Here is a 23,687-nt window from a genome sequence, read left to right on the forward strand (position 1 = left end):
GTATGGAATTGAAACAAAATTTTATCTGAATAGATATTACCTATTGCAATGTTCAATAAGTTATTTTCTGTAACTTTTTGTGGACAATTTGAAATATATGCAAAAGTATACAGACCAGTGTAATGAAACTCCATGTAAACATAACCTAGCTTCAACCTTACTCAACTTGTGAATGATCTTATTTTATTTAAGTCTATTTATTCCTCTTATCCACTCCCCCTTTCATATTATTTTTAGGCTTATACCTACAAATAGTTGATCAGTAAATATATGTGCATCTCTAAATTATGACTTTTAAAACATCATCCTAATACCCTTGTCACACCTAAGAGAAAGAAAGTAATAATTCTTTAATTCCAAAGACCCAAGGGACTTCCCTAGTGGTCCAGTGGTTAAGAATCTGCTTTACATGGCGGGGGATGTGGGTTCAAACCCAGCTCGGGAAACTAAGATCCCACATGACATGGAGTAACTAAGTCCACACATTGCAACTACTGAGCCTGTGTGCCACAACTAGAGAGTCTGCACCACAATGAAAGATCCTGCATTGCTCAATGAAAATCCCATGTGCCGCAACTAAGACCCACTTCAGCCAAATAAATATTAAGAAAAGGCCCAGTAGGTATTCATAGTTTGATTGTCTCACATTATTATGCATTGTAGTATTTCAGTATAAAATAAAGGTAAAATTCTCCCTCCAACATTAGTTAGTTCCTCCAGAGGAAAACACTTATCTCTTGTTAGCCATCAGAAATACTGTGTATATACATTTATATGCAATACTATATTCTCTAACCTTACCCTTTCCATTTATTAGAAGAATGTGTAATATAGTGCATCAGCCTACCCCTACCATAGCCTGGAAATTATATCTGGACATAGAAATGATAATAGAACATGTGCCCTCTGGAATTCCAGTCCATACTTAGCAAAAGCCAGTGTACTTGTAGAAATTTTTCTTCCAGATTAAAATGAGGCTCTCTTTCGAGGCTATATCTGCCTCTTCAGCCCTTCCAGTTGGCGGCTGCATTTCTTCCATAACTGGGTCTGGAAGTGGGTTATCTGCTCCTCATTGCTGCCTCTCCCTACTTCCTCCAATTATTTGCACCTCATTTTCTCAGATTACATGCCCACTGCTATTCCCTGTTACTTTCATGTACTAACCCCCAGGTTCTTCTTCATTTCTTGTTGGTATGAGCACCAAGGTTCACTGTCACCCAACTCATTGGTACTCCTGTCTTAATTCTTGGGAATTTGCTACGCATATAAATGATCCTTTCAGTATCCTGTCCTTTTAGGGCCTTGAAATGTCTCTCCTACTGAGCCAGTCCTCAACACCACCCTACCCACTCAGTCTGACGGTAACCCTGTAGGCTATGTTATTGCCATTAAGAGCAACTCACCAGTATCTCAATTCCATGCATCCCATTTCTTGCCATCACTCTCTGTCTTTCCAGTTTACTCCCGCATGCATTCAATTCTAACAATCCTTTGATCCACAAGACCTCTCAACCTATTGATTTTACCACTTTTCACTAACCATCAACTTTTGATAGCCGTTCTCCTCTCCTTACACAGGTTAAAATTCATAATCCAGTTTTAAAATCACTCTCTGCATCATCTTCTTCCCCCTTGATCCCTCTCACTTGGCAATATTTGCTTGGCAATGATGCCCCTGCTCAAATCCAGTTCTCCACCCACTCTTTGGTCTATAATGGTATGACTGAACATGGCCAGAGTGTAATAACACATCACACCTACTGGTTTTTCTATAAACTCCTCCCCAGGAACATGAAGTAGGTCCTAATGCCATTCAACAATTAGATTTCCCTAGTCTATTTCCATTCTCATAGATACTTCATATGTTATTTTCGCTCTCAAACTACCCACCTCATTCCTCATACTCACAATTTTCCATCCTGATTGCTATTTCACCTTGAGAGCTGAAGAAAATAAGAGAACTTCCAAAGACTCTTGGGCATATGGAGGGTGATTTTCTGTGAAGCTGAAGAAGCTTAAATGTCTGGCCCTTTTCTTACATAGGAAGGGGACGAGCAATGTATTCCCACAGAAAAATAGTTTTGCAAAATTTGCCATCATTTCCATTTATCTTTAGGTTATTAGCAGGTTTTCTGTGCGGCAGTGCCTTCCAGCAACTCTCCCACTGACCACTGTGCCAATGCACTAGGGCATCATGACCCAAAGGTCAGAGGCTGTATTATGAGGCCCTGGTGAACGTGTCCTGTGGACTGACCCCAGAAGTATGTCAGTGATGGAGGAGAAACAAGGTTTAAAATGAATGGAACCAAAGCCAATTTAGGGAAAACTGTCACAATCATCATAAATGATTGTAACTTGTAAATGGAAGACTCTGCAGGTTTCATTAATGCTTCATCAGAACAGTAGCTTTCAGACTTCCCTGGTGGCACAGTGGATAAGAATCTGCCTGCCAATGCAGAGGGCACAAGTTCGATCCCTGGTCCAGGAGGACTCCACATGCCTTGGAGCAACTAAACTGGTGAGCCTCAACTACTGAAGCCCCTACCCCCTAGAGCCTTCAGGCCACGACTACTGTGCCTGTGTGCTGCAGCTGGTGAAGCCTGAGCACCAAGAGCCTACGCTCTGCAACGAGAAGTCACTGAAAAGAGAAGGCTGTGCGCCACTGGCTGCAACTAAATTCTGCACACAGCAATAAAGATCCAGTGTGCGCCACTTGCTACAGCTAGAAAAGGCCTGCACACAGCAATAAAGACCCAGTGCAACTGGGGAAAAAAAAAAAAAGCAGTATCTTTCCTAAGCCAGAAAATACTCAGTCATGCAGAGTATACATTTATAAACAAATCATACTTTATTCCCCCTCTTAATAGTGAGGAAGCACAATAGAATTTAACAAAATTGCCATGTTTATGGAACCAGAGAATCTGTACATAAGGACACATGTTTTAGGCTTCTCAATGTACTGGTCTTGACATATACATAGCACTGTATATCCCCATTATAGCATCAGGCAGAATTGTTTCATTGGTCTAAAATATCCCTTGTGCTTTACATATTCAATATTCCTTCCCTTCCCTGTACCTCTGGAAACCACTGATTTTTGTCTTTATAGTTTTTGCTTTTTCCTGAACATCATATAATTGAAGTCCTATAATAGATAGATAGCCTTTTCAGACAGGCTTCTTTCATTTAGCAATACAAATCAGAGATTCATCTATGTCTTTCATGGCTTAAGCTCATTTCCTTTTGTCACTGAAGAATATTCCATTGTGTGACTATGTTAGAGTTTGTTCATCCATTTACCTATTAAGGACAGCTTAGTTGCTTCCAGGTTTTGGTGATTATAAATAAAGCAACTGTAAACATTCAATTTTTTTGTGGACATAAGTTTTCCAATTAGTTAGGTAAATACCCTAGAGCATGATTACCGAGCTATATGGTAAGACTGCTTAGGTTCCTAAGAAAATGCAAACTGTCTCCTAAAGTGACTGTACCATTAAACATTCCCAGGAGCTATGAATCAGAGGTCTTGCTGCTTCACCCCCTTGCCAGTGATTGTTATTGTCAGTTTTTTTTTTAAGCTCTCCTAGTACATAGCTAATAGTATATTATTATTGTTTTAATTTGTAGTTCCCTGATGATAAATGAGCATCTTTTCATATGCTTATTTGCCACCTATACAGCTTCTTTGGTCAGATGCCTGCTCATCTTTTGTCTATTAAAATTGGGTTATTTTCTTACTGTTGAATTTTAAGAGTTCTTTGCATATTTTAGATGCAAGACCTCTGTCAAATATGTGTTTTGCACATATTTCCTACTAGTCTGTGGCTTGTCTTATCATTCTCTTAACAGTGTCTTTCACAGAGCAGCTGCAAGGATTCTTTTAAAAAACACATGTAAGAACATAGAGTATATATCCTGTTCAGTTCATTCCCTTAAGCTCATCAGAGTAAAAGCAGTTCACACGGTATCTACAATTGTTCATCCCTTTGGTTATTTTAACTGTTACATTTTTCTTTTCAGGGTCCTCTTAATAGAGTATTTTAAACACATGCAAACTTGGGCTTTGTAATGCACTTTTGTATAACAAGATGGTCTCCCCAGTATCAGGCTGTTGGGACATGATGACATTTTAAAGACTTCCAACATATACTTTTTAAAGATTCAAAACAAAAAATCAAAACACATGAAAAAAAAAAATGATGAATTTCAGACACATCATTTATCTCCAATTTGGAAAGATATTTTGGAATGGCTTATAAAAACAATTCAGAAATTACAACACTCTCCGACATTAATCACAACAGGATCCTCTACGATCCACCTCCCAGAATACTGGAAATAAAAGCAAAAATAAACAAATGGGATCTAATTAAAATTAAAAGCTTCTGCACAACAAAGGAAACTATAAGCAAGGTGAAAAGACAGCCTTCAGAATGGGAGAAAATAATAGCAAATGAAGCAACTGACAAACAACTAATCTCAAAAATATACAAGCAACTTACGCAGCTCAATTCCAGAAACATAAACGACCCTATCAAAAAATGGGCCAAAGAACTAAATAGACATTTCTCCAAAGAAGACATACAAATGGCTAACAAACACATGAAAAGATGCTCAACATCACTCATTATCAGAGAAATGCAAATCAAGACCACAATGAGGTACCATTTCACACCAGAATGGCTGTGATCCAAAAGTCTTCAAGCAATAAATGCTGGAGATGGTGTGGAGAAAAGGGAACCCTCTTACACTGTTGGTGGGAATGCAAACTAGTACAGCCACTATGGAGAACAGTGTGGAGATTCCTTAAAAAACTGGAAATAGAACTGCCTTATGACCCAGAATTACCACTGCTGGGCATACACACCGAGGAAACCAGAATTGAAAGAGACGCGTGTACCCTTATGTTCATCGTAGCACTGTTTATAATAGCCAAGACCTGGAAGCAACCTAGATGTCCATCAGCAGACGAGTGGATAAGAAAGCTGTGGTACATATTCACAATGGAGTATTACTCACCCATTAAAAAGAATACATTTGAATCAGTTCTAATGAGGTGGATGAGACTGGAGCCTATTATACAGAGTGAAGTAAGCCAGAAAGAAAAACACCAATACAGTATATTAACGCATATATATGGAATTTAGAAAGATGGTAACAATAACCTTGTATGCAAGACAGCAAAAGAGACACAGATGTACAGAACAGACTTTTGGACTCTGTGGGAGAAGGAGAGGGTGGGATGATTTGGGAGAATGGCATTGAAACATGTATACTATCACGTAAGAAACGAATTGCCAGTCTAGGTTTGATACAGGATACAGGGTGCTTGGGGCTGGTGCACTGGGATGACCCAGAGAGATGATATGGGGAGGGAGATGGGAGGGGGGTTCAGGATTGGGAACTCATGTACACCCGTGGTGGATTCATGTTGATGTATGGCAAAACCAATACAGTACTGTAAAGTTAAAAAAAAAACGACATTACAAACTCCTGATGCAAACATGTAAAACAAAGGGTCCGTTTCTGTCACTTCTGTGTGTGCATGCTCCATCACTTCAGTCATGTCCAGCTCTTTGCAACCCTATGGACAGTAGCCCGCCAGGCTCCTATGTTCATGGGATTCTCCAGGCAAGGATACTGGAGTGGGTTGCCATATCTTCCTTCAAGGGATCTTCCTGGCCCAGGGATCGAACCAGAGTCTCATATCTCCTGCATTGGTAAGCAAGTTCTTTACCATTAGTGCCACATGGGTAAATTGTGTCATTTCTGTATTTATTTATTTATTTGATAATAGAAAAGCTACTTAAAAAATAAATAGATGTGATACAAAATCAACAAAGATGATTGAGGAAGTAAATTTAAATTACTATGAGGTTAAGAGGGGCTTCTCAGGTGGCACTAGTGGTAAAGAACTCACCTGCCAATGCAGGAGACATGAGACATGGGTTCAATCCCTGGGTCAGGAAGATCCCCTGGAGAAGAGAATGGCACCCACTTCTGTATTCTTGCCTGGGAGAATCCTATGAAGACAGGGGCCTGGTAGCCCACACAGTTCATGGGGTCACAAAGAGTTGAACACAACTGACGCAACTTAACATGCATGCTCGTGAGGTTAAGAAGACAACTGTAACAACAACAAAAAAAGTATCGCATCAAAAGTAGTAAAAGAAAATGTAAATGTGCTATTATTTATCTTAGAAATGGGAAGGTATTATGAATATAATTGTATGTATCATTGCTTATATTTATAATACAGAATGATAAATAAAAAACTAAATAACTAACTATAGGGGAAGAAGAAAACTGTCTCCTATGGAAGGAGAAAGCAAAAAGCTAAGCTTCTTTGAATGTTCGTCTTGTAGATTTATGGTGAGAACAATTTTGGGGTCCTAATTCTTACAATTCAATTAGAAAAGGTTTATTAAGCAATTCAGGATATTAAAATTTCTTGCTGGATAATGAATTATATGAAAAACATTTTTTCCCCCCTTAAGGAGTTATAATGGTAATACAGCTGATGGGTAGCAGCATCTCTGATCTCTACATACTAGATGTCTCAGATATATCCAAATATCCTCTGAAGGGCAAATTCAGATGCCTCCCTATTGACTGTTTTAATTTAACCAGATGATCAACATGGAAATCTGATGGAAAAGTTCTATACACTGAAGAAAAACAAGACCTGGAGCTGACTGTGGATCTGATCACGAGCTCCTTATTGCAAAATTCAGGCTTAAATGGAAGAAAATAGGGGAAACCATCAGACCAGTCAAGTACTACCTAAGTCAAACTCCTTACAATTATATAGTGGAAGTGACAAATAGATTCAAAGGATTAGATCTGGTGGACAGATTGCCTCAAGAACTATGGACAGAGGTTTGTAACATTGTACAGGAGGCGGTGACCAAAACCATCCCAAAGAAAACAAAATGAATGATGGCAGGGTGGTTGTCTGAGGAGACCTTGCAAATATCTGAGAAAAGAAGAGAAGTGAAAGGCAAGGGAGAAAGGGAAAGATATACCCAACTGAATGCAGAGTTCCAGAGAATAGCAGGGAGAGATAAGAAGGTCTTCTTAACTACACAGATAACCATAATGGTGTGATCACTAACCTAGAGTCAGATATCCCAACTGTGAAGTCAAGTGGGCCTGACCAAGCATCACTACAAGCAAAGCTAGTGGAGGTGAAGGAATGACCGCTGTGCTATTTAAAATCCTCAAAGATGCTGCTGCTAAAGTGCTGCACTCAATTTGCCCGCAAAGTTGAAAAACTCAGCAGTGACCATGGAACTAGAAAATGTCAGTTTTTATTCCAATTCCAAAGAAAGGCAACGTCAAGAAATGTTCATACTACCATACAATTGCATTCATTTCACATGCTAGCAAGGTAATGCTCCAGATCCTTCAAGCTGGGCTTCAACAGTACACGAACCAAGAACTTCCAGATGTGTAAGCCAGATTTAGAAAACCAGAGATCAAATTGCCAACATCCATTGGATCACAGAAAAAGGAAGGGAATTCCAAAAAACATCTACTTCTACTTCCTTGACTGTGCTAAAGTCTTTGACTGTGTGGATCACAACAAAGTATGGAAAATTCTTCAAGAGATGGGAATACCAGACCACTTTACAAACCTGTATGCAGGTCAAGAAGCAACAGTTAGAACCGGACATGTAAAAAAGGACTGGTTACAAATTGGGAAAGGAGTACGTCAAGGCTGTATATTGTCACCCTGCTCATATAATTTATATGCAGAGTACATCATGCAAAATGCCAGGCTGGATAAAGCACAAGATGGAATCAAGATTGCCGGGAGAAATATCAATAACCTCAGATATACAGATAATACCATGTATATGGCAGAAAGTGAAGAAGAACTAAAGAGACTCTTGATGAAGATGAAAGAGGAGAGTGAAAAAACTGGCTTACAGCTCAATGTTCAGAAAACTAAAATCATGCCATCTGGTCCCATCACTTCATTCAAATAGATGGGGAAACAATAGAAACAGTGTCAGACTTTATTTTCTTGGGCTCCAAAATCACTGCAGATGGTGACTGCAGCCATGAAATGAAATGATACTTGCTCCTTGGAAAAAAAACTATAACAAACCTAGAAAGTGTATTAAAAAACACAGACATCACTTTGCCAACAAAGGTTTGTATAGTCAAAGCTATGGTTTTTCCAGTAGTCATGTATGGACGTGAGAGTCGGACCATAAAGGAAGCTGGGTGCCAAAGAATTGATGCTTTTGAACTGTTGTGTTGGAGAAGACTCTTGAGAGTCCCTTGTCCTGAAAGGAGATCAAACCAGTCAATCCTAAAGGAAATCAATCCTGAATATTGATTGGAAGAACTGATGCTTAAGCTGAAGCTCCAATACTTTGGCTACCTGATGCAGAGCCAATTCACTGGAAAAGACCCTGATGCTGGGAAAGATTGAAGGCAGGAGGAGAAAGGGATGACAGAGGATGAGATGGTTGGATGGCATCATTGACTCAATGGACATGAGTTTTAGCAAGCTCTGGGAGATGGTGAAAGATAGGGAAGCTTGGCGTGCTGCAGTCCATGGAGTCTCAAAGACTTGGACACAACTGAGTGACTGAACAATAACAGAAGTGGAAACAGTGACACGTTTTATTTTCTAGGGCTCCAAAATCACTGCAGATGGTGACTACAGCCATGAAATTAAGACATTTGCTCCTTGGAAGAAAAGCTATAACTAATCTAGACGGCATGTTAAAAACCAGAAACATCACTTTGCCAACAAAGGTCCCTCTAGGCAAAGCTATGGTTTTTCCAGTAGTCATGTATGGGTGTGAGAGCTGGACCACAAAGAAGGCTGAGAGCCATAGAATTGATGCTTTCAAATTGCGGTGCTGGAGAAGACTCTGAGAGTCCCTTGGACTGGAAGGAGATCAAACCAGTCAATCCTAAAGGAAATCAACCCTGAATATTCATGGAAAAGCTCCAATACTTTGGCCACCCGATGCGAAGGACTGACTCTTTGGAAGAGATCCTGATTCTGGGAAATTTGAGGGCAGGAGGAGAAGGGGGTGACAGAGGATAAGATGGTTGGATCGCACCACCAACTCAATGGACCTGTGTGTGAGCAATCTCCGGGAGATAGCAAGGACAGGAAACCTGGCATGCTGTAGCCCATGGGGTCACAAAGTGTCGGACATGACTTATCAACTGCATGATGACAACTACGAGAAAGTCCGATCTTCTGAAACTAAATCTCCATCCCTAGAAGGGTCCATTTATTCCTATCCACTCCAAAATTAGGGTCCCAACTCAATATTGGGGATTTTTTTTTTGAACCAGGGCTCATACTCCTTGGCAAACCCCAATGCCAGTGTTTGTCCACCAGCCCCAAGAGTTTGCTGTTAGTTCTACTTAAACTTCTTAATCCTTTAGCTGGCAATTCCATTACCAATTCCATTACTCACAGACAGTTCTGAGACAAAAGCACCCCTGAATGCCTTGCATTTCTCTGTGAGTTTTCTGTTTTAGTTCACCAGTCACTTGAAAAGATTTTTTTTTTTTTTAGCCATTTGTCTAGCTTATTTTCCTTATCTGGAGGGTTGATCCAATTTACCTACAGGATTACTGAAGTGGAAATCCTCCATTCTTTGTTTAATCCAATCAGATTTTCATTTCCTTTACTCCAGTGAAACTCTTCTTATCAAGATCACTACTCAATGAATTCCACTGGGTCAGTTCAGCATCCTCATTCACTGTGCACTCTCTGACACTCATCCTCAGTTTTGTCTTCCTTCCTACTTGCTTCAGCTCCTTCTTCCTCCTCCTCCTCCTGTCCAGTCTGTGTTGGAATGCTTGTGGCTCAGTCTTTGGCCCTCTTTTCTCAGAATATACTCACTTGGTGATTTCCATTCAATTTACTTTCTTTAAGTAACAAACACAGATATAGCAAATATACTCAATTAATGTATCCAGCCCAGATCCATCTCATGCATATCTGAGTGTGATCTCAAAGTTAATGTTCAAAACGGAACTTTTGATCTTACCACAGAAACAAAAACAAAGGAAAAAACAAAAACCCCTGCCTCAATTTAATGCTTTTAAATTGAGTTGTTTCTATTATGCAAATAAAGCCTTCGAAATATTAAAATTTTACCCTAGGTTTACACTTCTATTAATTGACGATTGCTCTGTGACTAGTCTTGTTTATTATAGTTAAAAACTTAGCCACTGATTTTATGCTAATACTAATTTGGCTGTAATTTAAATGTACCCGAAGTATATTTTTGTATATGAACAGTGTTTAGTACCTGTTTGTTTGTAAGTAACCCTCATAATTCTCATTCTGAGATGAGCTCACTCAAGTGTGGTATTTATGTTGGGTTGTAAAGTCTCTCTAGGATTTTAATCTTAGGCAAAAGGAAATCGTGTACAATTAAATATATTCATATACTAGTCATATAATGTAAAGTATTTGTCATTAAAAATACTTTTAAATGTGTCAGAATAAGACTCCCCTAAAATCTTGCAGAACATAATGTAACCTTAGAGACTGTAATTTAAAACTAACTCATACTACAACTCTTTAGATGTTTGATGATTAAAACTACTATAAAATAGATTATCTTTGTCTACTCTTCATGCACAATTATTTTTACATAGAAAATTGGGCACTGCTATGCATAACTACTTACTGGAAGGATTTATTTTGTAGGAGAAAATGGGGCGGGGAAAGAAGAATTTGTAGCCTCTAATACTCTCAAGGGCATTTTACATTTTAAACAATGATGTCCTTAAATGATTCATGTCAAAGGTAGAGAACTAAGTTTTCTAAGACATGTGGATACACTTATAAATTTTAAAAAATAAACACTGAAATATATATAATAGTAATTCAAACTTTCTATATCTCAACTCTAACAGCTGTAGGGTTTATTGAAATATCAAAAGAGTCAGATGTGTGTGTCTTTTTTCCTCTAAACTATTCATTCTTTTGGGAATGCAAGTGCATTTAAAAGCTTGTTTTAAAATGCAACTGATTCTGTATTTTTCTCACAGCAAAAACCACAGTACTTTGATGGCCCCTATAACTTGCCTACTTGACCTTATCTCCTACCATTTTGCTTCTGGCTCACTCTGCCGTAGCTACACTAAACTCCTTGCATGTTCCAAACACACTCCCCTCTTGGGGTTTTTTGCACTGACTGTGCCCTGGGGAACAGTTTCCCTTAGGTATCCATTCTGGTGGCTCACTCCCTCACCTTTCCTAGGCTTTGCTCAAATGTCTCAGCGAAGTCCAGATGATCCTGGCTATTTCAAATAGCAAACTGCTCCTTTTTACTCCCAGTACTCAGACTAATTACTGTATTCTGCATTTTTTTCATAAATTCATGGTGCCTCAAAAGAAATATTTAACAATTCCATTTATTAAATGTGCGTGAATGTTTAGTTGCAAAGTCATGTCTGACTCTTTGCAACCCCATAGACTGTAGCCCGCCAGGCTCCTCTGTCCATGGAATTTCCCAAGTAAGAATACTGGAGTGGGTAGCCATTCCCTTCTCCAAGGAATCTTCCTGACCCAGGGATTGAACTCACATCCCCTGGCTGCATCTCCTGCATTGACAGGCTAATTCTTTAGCACTTGAGTCATCTGGGAAGTCATTTATTAAACAGTTAGGTCCAAACAACTTAATAGCCATTTGAAAAAAGTCATAGACATAAGTTAAAAGAAAATAATTTGTTCATTTTTAATTAATTATTCTTACCTACTAATGGGATATGTTTACCTGTCAGGCCTTGAATGGCTTGTCAACACTTGGAATAATAATAATGGACAACACTACTCTTATTTCCTGATGCACCTTGGGTTTTGTAATGTTTGCTTGTTATTGCAGATATCTGCGGAGAAGGCAATGGCACCCCACTCCAGTACTCTTGCCTGGAAAATCCCATGGACGGAGGAGCCTGGTGGGCTGCAGTCCATGGGGTCGCTAAGAGTCAGACACAACTGAGCGACTTCACTTTCACTTTTCACTTTCCTGCATTGGAGAAGGAAATGGCAGCCCACTCCAGTGTTCTTGCCTGGAGAATCCCAGGGATGGCGGAGCCTGGTGGGCTGCCGTCTATGGGGTCACGCAGAGTTGGACACGACTGAAGCAACTTAGCAGCAGCAGCAGCAGATATCTGAGCACAGCCTACAAGATGTGAAGGAGTAAGCCACCATAGTAGATACCTGAAGGGAGACCATGCCCAGGGCACAGTCAGTACAAAAGATGTGATGCCACTAAAAGAAATTTTGGTGTGATCTCAAGAAATTTTGAGCTACCTCAGCTAGTAATGGTATCTCGTCTGATAGAAGCTTCTGTGTTTCCCCTGAAAATTGAAATAATCTGCACTGTCACTGTCATTTTGCTGGATTACAGAGACGTCTGGGCATACAGTTTGGGAAGCTTGGCACTGATATATTATGCAGTTATTTATTAGGTATATTCAGTTCAGTTCAGTTGCTCAGTCATGTCCGACTCTTTGCGACTCCATGAATCACAGCACGCCAGGCCTCCCTATTCATCACCAATTCCCAGAGTTCACTCAAACGCACGTCCATCGAGTCGGTGATGCCATCCAGCCATCTCATCCTCGGTTGTCCCCTTCTCCTCCTGCCCCCAATCCCTCCCAGCATCAGAGTCTTTTCCAATGAGTCAACTCTTCGTATGAGGTGGGCAAAGGACTGGAGTTTCAGCTTTAGCATCATTCCTTCCAAAGAAATCCTAGGGCTGATCTCCTTCAGAATGGACTGGTTGGATAACTCCTTGCAGTCCAAGGGACTCTCAAGAGTCTTCTCCAACACCACAGCTCAAAAGCATCAATTCTTCAACGCTCAGCCTTCCTCACAGTCCAACTCTCACATCCACACATGACCACAGGAAAAACCATAGCCTTGACTAGACGGACCTTTGTTGGCAAAATAATGTCTCTGCTTTTGAATATGCTATCTAGGTTGGTCATAACTTTTCTTCCAAGGAGTAAGTGTCTTTTAATTTCATGGCTGAAATCATCATCTGCAGTGATTTTGGAGCCCCCCAAAGTAAACTCTGACACTGTTTCCACTGTTTTCCCATCTATTTCCCATGAAGTGATGGGACCAGATGCCATGATCTTCATTTTCTGAATGTTGAGTTTTAAGCCAACTTTTCCATTCTCCACTTTCACTTTCATCAAGAATCTTTTTAGTTCCTCTTCACTTTCTGCCATAAGGGTAGTGTCATCTGAATATCTGAGGTTATTGAGATTTCTCCCAGCAGTCTTGATTCCAGCTTGTGCTTCTTCCAGTCCAGCGTTTCTCATGATGTACTCTGCATAGAAGTTAAATAATCAGGGTGACAATATACAGCCTTGACATACTCCTTTTCCTATTTGGAACCAGTCTGTTGTTCCATGTCCAGTTCTAACTGTTGCTTCCTGACCTGCATACAGATTTCTCAAGAGGCAGGTTAGGTGGTCTGGTATTCCCATCTCTTTCAGAATTTTCCACAGTTTATTGTGATCCACACAGTCAAAGGCTTTGGCATAGTCAATAAAGCAGAAATAGATGTTTTTCTGGAACTCTCTTGCTTTTTCCATGATCCAGCGGATGTTGGCAATTTGATCTCTGGTTCCTCTGCCTTTTCTAAAACCAGCTTGAACATCAGGACATTTATTGTCTTTTCCATCCTCATGACCGAATGTACCCAAGTACTAGAATTTGTATCTATTTTGTTCTCTGATATTACTTCAAGCACAATGAATAGTCCTGGTATATGTAAATTTTCAGCACACAGTTGTGGCATAAATAATTATTAATCATTTATGTTTCTTTCTGAACTCTGTGTATATTTTTGCCAAATATTCTTTCAGGTGTTATCTTTTTATTGGGTTGTGAATATTGTTTGTATATCTAGGAAGTTGGCCTTCTGATTATATGTTCAGCAAGTATTTTTCCTAGTTTGTCTTTTTGCTTGTGACATTTTAATCATACTTTCTACTGCATAGATACGTTAAATTTTTATATAGTTAATTTAGCCGTTTCCCCCTCTTTAAAACCTATAGCTGATATTTAAATTTAAACTGAATTTGCCCATTACATAATCCTAAGTGAAGAAAAAAAACTGTGTCCAATTTTTTTTCTAATTTATTAGGGTTTATTTTACTATTATTTTCAATCATTATTTTACCAAGAATTTATTAGACTCTAAGACAGATACAGCTTGATCTTCATCCAAATGGCTAGCCAGCTGTCTCAACACTGCCTATTAAATAATTGGTTTTTCCCCACTGCTTTGAAATAACAGCTTTGCCACACACTAAATCCCCATGTGTATTTTGGCTCTGTTTCTAGAACTGTCAATTCTGTTTTAGCTGTTATTTTGTTCCTTCTCAAGCACTAACTTCTCTGACTTACTGTGATCTTGAAAACTGTTCTTAGTTCCGTTTTACAAACTAATGGATTTTTAATTTGGGAGACATAGAATATTATCCTTTGAAACTATCCTTGAAAAGTTAATTCCAAGAAAACGGCTTGACAAGTATTAGAAATCACGATTCAAAGAGGACCCACACAAAAGTTCTCTAGCAGACTTCTTTTTTGTCCCTTCAACTATTTATCACAGTTCCGGATATATTGTGGGCACATAGAATTTCAATGAATCAAATACCTTCTAACACTGAAAACGGGGCAGTGTGAATGATCTTCTTATACATGATATACAGTAAAGACAAAGAATGACTGGATCTTCCTGTACGCAATAAACCACCACGTTATCTTGTTATCGTCTTTTTTAACACAAGGACAGTGAAGTCATGAATTCTATCTTGCTCTCAGTGCGTATTGAAAAACCTTACAATGTGCAATCAGAAACACAAAATAGAATATGATTTATTGTTTTTGGATAGACTTTGCTCGTATCAATATACTTGATAAGAAACATCACTGCTAAAGCATAATTACCCTCTAAAGACTTAACAAAATCTTTATGCATCTGCTCGAATTAAAAAATATACATATGTACATTTGCATACACATATGCAGAAAAGCAAGGTAGGTTTTGGTAATTTGACAGAAATAAACATTCAAAATGTTAAGACTGGTTAAAATAGATTTCAATAGTTTCAACACCCAGCCCAGGTGCTCTCACAAGTAATTCCATTTCCTTTTTGCCTGTGGTGTTACACAAGCCCATTAGAAGCAGACAATCTGTAGTTCTAAAACCACAGATTAGAAAAGTGTTTTTTTTCCCTACTTATATATGGGAGACATGGGCTCTTGGTCAATGACAAATACAGAGACAATTTTTTTACTCTTGGCAATATAACATGCTTTTTGGAACTGATGGAAAAATATTCTTTGGAAACCAACTCAACAGTCCCTCTTACTTATAAAACTAGTGACAAACAGTAGCACAGATGAATCAATTAGGGTAAAGACCATAAGAACACAAAGGCCCTATATCCCATTTTTATCAACTTTAAATAACTATCCCAAGCACACATTTTTTTAAGCCCCCAATTTCAGATTCTTGTTTGTAACGATTTATTCCACGGCATGAGACTAATCAGTGCATTATGTGTGTTATTTTATCCCCAAGGTTATCTTTGAAATGTCTGGGGCATTCATACCACTGAAAACATAATTCTGCCAGCACTGTCAAGTAGAAGCATTCCCAACTTCTATAGAAAATGGACAAAGAGGGGATGTTTCCTGTGCCAATTAGCAGTTTCACTGAGCAAGAAGGAAGTGTGTCTAAAGATTTCCTGAATGAGAACCCAGCAAGCTCTGTATTTGAATGAGAACAACCCAGCAAGCTTTCTTGGGCTTTTGGCACCCACAGAGGCTACAGTAAAGAGTTCCCAGGAAGGTCATCCAATTTCAATGAGCCAGAGGGATTATGTGGGAGGGAAGCAGTTGTGTGGCTTATTCCCTTCAGCACATGTCCAGGGAGGACCTTTGCCAACGTCTGGCACCATACGGCTTATAAATATTTTCTAGCTGAACTCGTGAATACAGTTTTTCAAACACTAGACAAATGATATGGTGCAAAGGACTAAGTTTGGCAAAACCTATGAATTGCCTGAAAATTCAATGAAACTGCACATTTGTATCTGGAAGTCCCACATATGCCTCAAACATATCATTTGATTTAGATTCAGGGGAGAAGTTTATTTAACCATGGGTTACTTATCTCATTGATGAGTTGTCTATGCTGCTGTTACTCAACCATTTGTGAAATGAATAGCTTTCCAATGTTTCACCAATACCTTCATCTTAATGGAGGCATACAAAATTGCTGTATAGTTGGTGACATTTTAGATGTATAACTGACACACTCAATTAAGCTAGAATTTTGTCCTCCTATATGTCTTAATTCATTTAAAAATCCAGGGGCAAATTATTTATTTTACAAGTGTACACTATACTTATTTACCTATGTGAAAGCTTAACTTTCTTCTTTTTTTTCTACACTCTACTGCCTTTCATCAGTTTAGTGTTGCCTTCTATGAAATTAAGCTGAATGTAATCTTTTCAGGTCGCACTTGGTACAGACATGTTTCTTATGCTTGATAAGGGGAATAAAACTAATTCAACAAATATATGATGTCCCATTAAGTCTCTTAAACACTTGTAAATTGCAAGGATATTAAGATAAACAAGTTGCAGCTTTTTAAGTGAAAGGGAGAAGAGATGCTAGAGATTAATAAACAGCTAATAATCATGTAGTGTGATGAATATTCCTCAAAGTACATTCTCAATCCAGCAAGCAGAATGAGCCCTTAAAAAGAGAAGTCAGATCCTATCCATTCTTGGCCCAGGCTCCACATTAAGAAACAATGGTTTACAAGGTCCTGTATGATCTGGCCTCCATCTTCAATGTGACCCCCTCTTCTACCTCTGTTACTGTTATGCTAGTACATCAGTGTATTTGCTTTTCAATGGCACACTGACATTGAACACAATACATACAATTCTGTCTCACTTTTTCCCCAGATATCCACCTAATCTCTTACCTCTTTTAAATATTTGTTCAAATTCCACCCTTTTTGGTGAGACCTTCCCTGACCACCTTATTGCAGTTTCTCCCCAGCACTGTCTCTTTTTCCAAGATTTATTTAGTGCCATGATACTTTTATTTCCATAATACTTTATATCCCTCCACATCTTACCATTTTGTTGGCGATTAGCTTCTGTTTTGCACTTGAGAATATAGGCTCTATGAGGGCTGAGATTTTTGTCAATTTGCTAATTTCTGTGTTTTCAGTGCCTATAAAAGAACCTGATACATAAAAAATACTCAATAAATAAGTATGTTAAATAAATGATTGTCAACTTGAAGAACAAGGTGCAATGGGACAGAGAGTGAAGCCTAAATGATTGTTGTTCATGGGATAAAGAAGCCTTCCACAGACACTGAAACAATTCAGCTTGGCTTTAAAAAAAAAAAAAAAAGAGCAGATATTTCCCAGTTACAGAAATTGGGAAAGGAGGCCATGCTAATCACGGAGAACAGTGTTATCAGGATGCTCTGAACAGCTAGTAACAGAAAACCTGACTCAGAATGGTCAAGTCAATGACAAAATGCATTAACTCTTGTAACTGGAGGACCTGAAGTCAGGCAAGCGTCATGAGTGGCTTCATCCAAGGGCTCTGGCTCTCTTTCTCTATGATACCACATCTCAGGAGTGGCTTCCCTCATCAGAGAAAAGTAATTATAATGGTCTCAAGATTCAAATCCTCACAATACTATACCCAAAGGAAAGCAGAAAGCTCTCAGAAGAGTGGGTACCCTTCTTTCTCATATCCCAAACCTATTCTTAAATCAGTCACTTTGGCTGTGGTTATGTCATAGACCAAGTGATTTACACCGGATTTATAAGAATCAGTCACAATGGCAAGTGGAAATGGATTCCCATGTTTGGATTAAATTAATCAGGGCCATCCTTGGATATGTAGGTGGAGTCACTTTCCCTCCAAGTTCATGATTACTATCCAGTGGGTGACAGGGTTGTTGGGAAAACCACCATAATATCCACAATAAATACTGGGTACAAATATAAGATATTGGGATGATACTGTGTGTTCTTAAAAGAATTTAAGAAGAATGGAAGGAATTGATTCTAGGAAGGGTAAGGAGAGGTCAGATGAATTAGGGCCCTGCAAAACTGGATAAAAAGATTAGACTTTATAATGGAGTTGCTAAAAAGTTATTTCAGTTTTTTAAAGCAAGAAAAGTATCAAGATTATTCTTTATTACTTTGGTGTTTTAACTACTTTAGAAAAACAATTCTGCAAGCAATATTAATATGTAGATTAGAAAAATTTATAGAAAAAAAAAGTCATCTAAGATGCTATTGTATTACAATAGTCCACAACAGGTTGAAGTGAGACAAAGGGAAAGAAACTTACTTGGAGAGGTATTTTCCACAAAATAATGCAACAATAGATAAATAAGAGGAAAGAGCTGACTCTGAGGTCTAGAATTTGTAGGACTGATATGTATAATGGCTCTCAAGAGGAAAAAAAAAAACAAAAAATGAGGACCCAGGATTAAAAAGGAGTGTATTGGAGAGGAAAGATATTAAGAAATTCTACACAAGATTGAATCAGAAACACTGTGGAAGAACTGGGAAACAGTAGAACCAGTTATTTCTAAGAGACAGGAAGTATAGAGGATTTTTATTGTGTTTTGATTGTTTTACTAACACTCATTTTCCCTTGTTCATGGCACCCTAATTTCCTCTGGGGGAAGTTTTGCTTTTCCATTGATTATAGTCTGATGGAGTGCAAATGGAAGCAACATTTCCACCGAGCCAAGAAGTAACATCTGTAATCCAGGCCTAAGTCACTTGGATGCTCTTTTTTTAAAGTTTAGTAGTGGGCAAAATGACAAGTAACCAGAAATAGCTGGATTCATCCCAGAGGTCAGGCTGGAACACCAAGCTCTTTTTGCTGTCAAAGAGACTATTTTAAAATTCCCTCTGTGGTTTCCTTGGTTCCTGTAAATTTCCAAATACACATCTCCAGGCTTCCTTTTAATATAATGGTCTCACAATATCTTTCTGATAAATTCAATTTTTCTCAAGAGAATTCATTTGTAGTACTCTAGTCCAAGAACATTAGCTGGTAGAGAAGGAAGAGAGAAAGATGAGGAAAGAGTAAAGTTAGAAAGTGTAAACAGCAACACTGAGGATGTTCTTATAAGACACACGAATTCTAAGTCATATAAAAACTAGATTATCATTGTTATTAATTAGAGGCTTGAGAACCATAAAGGTATTTTTTGTTTGTTTTTAACAGCCCCTGAAAGGAATATGCAATGGGATGAAGAGTGATGAACAGAACTGCTTATCTTATTAATAAGAACTGTTTAGTGAGGCTGAGAAATATAAAATTTTAATGGAGCCAAACCAGCATAATTATGCAATTTAATTTAGTAGTATTTAGAAATCTTGAAATGGAATGAAAGAATACAAATCAGTAGAGTGATGCAGATTGAGGGATAAATCCCATGGACAGAGGAGCCTGGTGGGCTGCAGTCCATGGAGTCACTAAGGGTCGGACACGACTGAGAGACTTCCCTTTCACTTTTCACTTTCATGCATTGAGAAGGAAATGGCAACCCACTCCAGTGTTCTTGCCTGGAGAATCCCAGGGATGGGGGAGCCTGGTGGGCTGCTGTCTATGGGGTCTCACAGAGTCAGACACGACTGGGGTGACTTAGCAGCAGCAGCAGCACGCTCCACTTAACAGTCAAGGGAGTTAGAGAAAGAGTGGTTGATATATACTTGACATGATGAACCCAGTCTGCCTGAGTAGGAAGCTCTCTAGATCACATATATGTGTGGAGTCGCTCAGTCATGTCCAACTCTTTGCAACCCTATGGACTGTAGCCTACCAGGATCCTCCATCCATGGGATTTTCAAGGCAAGAGTACTGGAGTAGGTTGCTATTTCCATCTCCAGGAGATCTTCCCAACCCAGGGATTGAACCTGGGTCTCTTGCCTTGCAGGCAGACATTTATCATCTGAGCCACTAAGGAAGTCCATTACAAATATGAGAGTGGATGAAATCAGTTTCAGCTTCACCTATTAGGCTGTGATAGGATAGGATTCAGGATTGAACAATTTTAGGAAGGATATTTATCCAGATTTCTACTGGCAGCACAGACCAAGGGAAAACCCAGTCTATGATCCAAGAGTTTCCAGAAAATAATGTGATAATCCTAAATGCTACAAGCCCAGAGAGTAGTAAAATGCCATAATGTGAAAATTAGTGATTGATTCAGAAATCTAGGGCAGTATGGTGTGATCTAAAAAACCTGAAGAATGTTTATAGCAGCAAGGCACAGAGGTGGGTCTACTGGTGTACAGTGCTCTGATAAGAAGAAAATGAAGCTTAGACCCTAATAAACAGAAAGTGAAAGTGAAGTCACTCAGCCGTGTCCGACTCTTTGCGACCCCATGGACTGTAGCCTACCAGGCTCCTCTGTCCATGGGATTTTCCAGGCAATAGTACTAGAGTGGACTGCCATTTCCTTCTCCAGGGGATCTTCCCAACCCAAGGATCGAATCCAAGTCTCCCGCATTGTAGACAGACGCAATAAACAGAAAGATGATAGTAAATAAACTGGGGAAGTGGAAGCTAAAGATGAAAGGAAAAGGCAAACTTACTAAACCTGAGGAAGTAAAAGAGGAAGTGAAGTGAAGTGAAGTGAAGTGAAGTGAAGTGAAGTGAAGTGAAGTCACTCAGTCGTGTCTGACTCTTTGTGACCCCGTGGACTGTAGCCCATCAGGCTCCTCAGTCCATGAGATTCTCCAGGCAAGAATACTGGAGTGGGTTGCTATCTCCTTCTCCAGGGTATCTTCCCGACCCAGGGATCGAACCTGGGTCTCCCACATTTCAGGCAGATGCTTTAACCTCTGAGCCATCAGGGAAGCCAGTAAAAGAGGTGGAGGGTTTATTTGGAGAGAGAGATCGCAGGGTTCAAAACATTAGAAGTGCAGACAGTCATGTGAGTGCTTAGAGGTGAAGTTATTAAGGTAAAATAGATCAGGGCAATGGACCTACAGTATTAAATAAGTCATACACATGGGAATTACATGGCTGTTGGGAAGTTATTAGAAGAAAGTGTGGGGAAAAAGTGTTAACATCCTTGGTGAAAACAGCTTCTGACAGATTAGTCAATGATAAAGAGACAGATTGAGAAACGACAGTCAAGGGGGAGATGACTGAAACTGGAATATAAAAGTGAAAGTGTTAGTCACTCAGTCATGTCCAACTCTTTGCAACCCCGTGGACTGTAGCCTGCCAGGATCCTCTGTCCATGGGATTCTCCAGGCAAGAATTCTGGAGTGAGTAGCCATTCCCTTCTCCAGGCGAATCTTCCCAACCCAAGAAATGAAGCTGGGTCTGCAGCATTACAGGCAGATTCTTTACCATATAAGTCATTAGGGAAGCAAGTATAGGCAACTATGAAAGAACTGTGCTAGGAAGAATCTTTGTTATGTGTAATAGTAAATGTGCAGTTCTCACACTTTCTTTGCTTTTCTTTCCTTGACTTTGGGTCAACTTTCTTGAAATGAAATCATGCCCCTGCTCATATGAGACCCAAATCATTATTGTGAAATCTAGGCCTCCCTTTTACAGACAGATTCCTTCTACAGGTTTAATTTCATCATCAAAGTTTTCTCTACAGGCTTAAGAGGCAGTGGAGAGGACTCTGAGTTCCCTGGGCTGTGAGATGGTCATTGAGGTGGAAAAGGGCCAGTAATGGATGCAGCAGAGGTTCTGGGCACAGAGGCTGCCTGAGGGGCACAAGAGGTGGGTGGGGACTTCCCTGGTGGCCCAGGGCTTAGGACTTTGCCTTTCAACTCGGGGGGGGGGGGTGCAGTTTTGATTCCTGATTGGAAAGCTAAAATTCTACATGGCTCATGGACAAAAACGCAAAACATAACACAGAAGCAATATAGTAACAAATTCAGAAAAGGCTTTAAAAATGGCCCACATCAAAAAGTCTTAAAAAAGAAAAAAAAAAGTAGCCTTGGACCTGATGCCTGGGACAATGATAAATAACATCTTGAGAACATAATTCGGATTCTTCACAGGGGAAGGGTCTTTGTAAAAACAAATGTTTAAGATGATTCATAGTAACAAAGAGCATGGACTTTGAAGTCAAACAACTCTTGACTAAAATGCTGGCTCTTAATTGTATAATTGTATAATCTCAGTCAAGTTCCTTACCATTCTGAGCCTGTTTCATTATCTTCAAAATAGCTAATTAATCTATTTATATAAAATAAGACCAATAATTTTTCCCTTGTTAGATGTATCTAGGGTATGAGTGAACTATTGAACACGTAGAAAATGCTCAAATGGATCTAAATAGCTCTGGGTTTCCAATTTCTTTTTCTGTCTTAACCTATTTTTTTAACATGTTGTCTAATTTACTTTGTTCTCATTTTTCTTTTTTTTAAAAAAAACTGATTCAGTCAAACTATGACCACATTTTTGGTCATTTTATTTCTTACTATAGTACCTATTTCCTAATATAAATAGCATACTTTAGGCATAGATTTTTCCTTGGTAGTATAAATTCAATGGGTATTATGAATTAAGTAGAAATTCAAAAAGGAAAACATAGAGTCACTTTCAACCATCCAATGACTTCCGATCATACTAAGCATGATAGTGGAAGTATCTACCATGTCCTACACACTCTGTACTACAAGACTCCCTTCATCTGACCCTGACTATCACTAATGAACTTTCCTCTAGTTCACTCCATCCCCTTACTCTACCCTTGCTAACTCTGTTCTAGCCCCTTGCTATCTCTAGAACATTCCAAAAACATTCCCCTCTCCTACTATTCAATCTTGCTCTTCCCTTTTCCTGGAATGTTCCTTTCCAGATATTGGATAACCAGCTCCCTCACTTCATTTGTAACTCTCTTAAAATGTCATATTCTCACATAAAGCCTCCTCTGATCAATCTGTCTAGAGGAGCACACCTGCCTCCTCATTCAATCCCTTTCTTGCTTTTTTCTTCTCATGATGCTTATTGCTACCAGACATTACAGGTTTACTTACACATTATCTATCTTCTCCACTAGAAGGTGAACACCATGAGGGTAGAGAATTTGTCTAGTTTTAATAAGCCATTTCCCAGTGCCTATATTACCCCATGCACATAGCACACTCAGTAAACATTAGTTATAGTTTAGTTCTTTTTCCTTGGCCTAAGTAGATCAGATGAATATCCAAAGTAACTAACTTCCTGGAACTAGTAAGTGATTACTGATAGCAAGGTTACAGGACGTAGAGTGTCTTAGTTCATTAAGGCTGCTATAACACAATGTCATTAACTGGCTGGTTCATATGCAATGGAACTTTATTTCTCACAGTTCTGGATGCTGGGGAAGTCCAAGATCAAAGCACCAGCAGATTCAGTGTTTGGTGAGGATCACATCCCAGTTTGTATATTGCCATCTTCTTGCATTTTCAAATGGGGCAGAAGAGTTCTCTGGAGTCTGTTTTACAAGTGCAATAATCCCATTCATGAGGGCTCTACCTTCATGACCCAATTACCTCCCCACAGCACCACCTCCTAATTCCACCAAATTGGGAGTTAGATTTCAACTTATGAATTTTTAGGGGAACCAAACATTCAGTCAATTGCA

At 39.1% G+C, this 23,687-nt stretch overlaps 1 protein-coding gene across 1 annotated transcript in view; it reads left to right on the forward strand.

Annotated features, from left to right (window-relative positions):
• KITLG (KIT ligand) overlaps positions 1 to 22,044 on the forward strand; it is a 128,262-nt gene extending 106,218 nt beyond the window's left edge. The window contains exon 10 of the mRNA XM_040234448.1: positions 21,708 to 22,044. The gene's annotated coding sequence lies outside the window, so the exon portion shown is untranslated. The remainder of the gene's footprint in view (positions 1 to 21,707) is intronic.
• The last annotated feature ends 1,643 nt before the right edge of the window (positions 22,045 to 23,687 follow it).

The sequence above is a fragment of the Oryx dammah genome, unplaced genomic scaffold (assembly GCF_014754425.2).
Source record: "Oryx dammah isolate SB20612 unplaced genomic scaffold, SCBI_Odam_1.1 HiC_scaffold_29, whole genome shotgun sequence".
NCBI classification, from domain to species: domain Eukaryota; kingdom Metazoa; phylum Chordata; class Mammalia; order Artiodactyla; family Bovidae; genus Oryx; species Oryx dammah.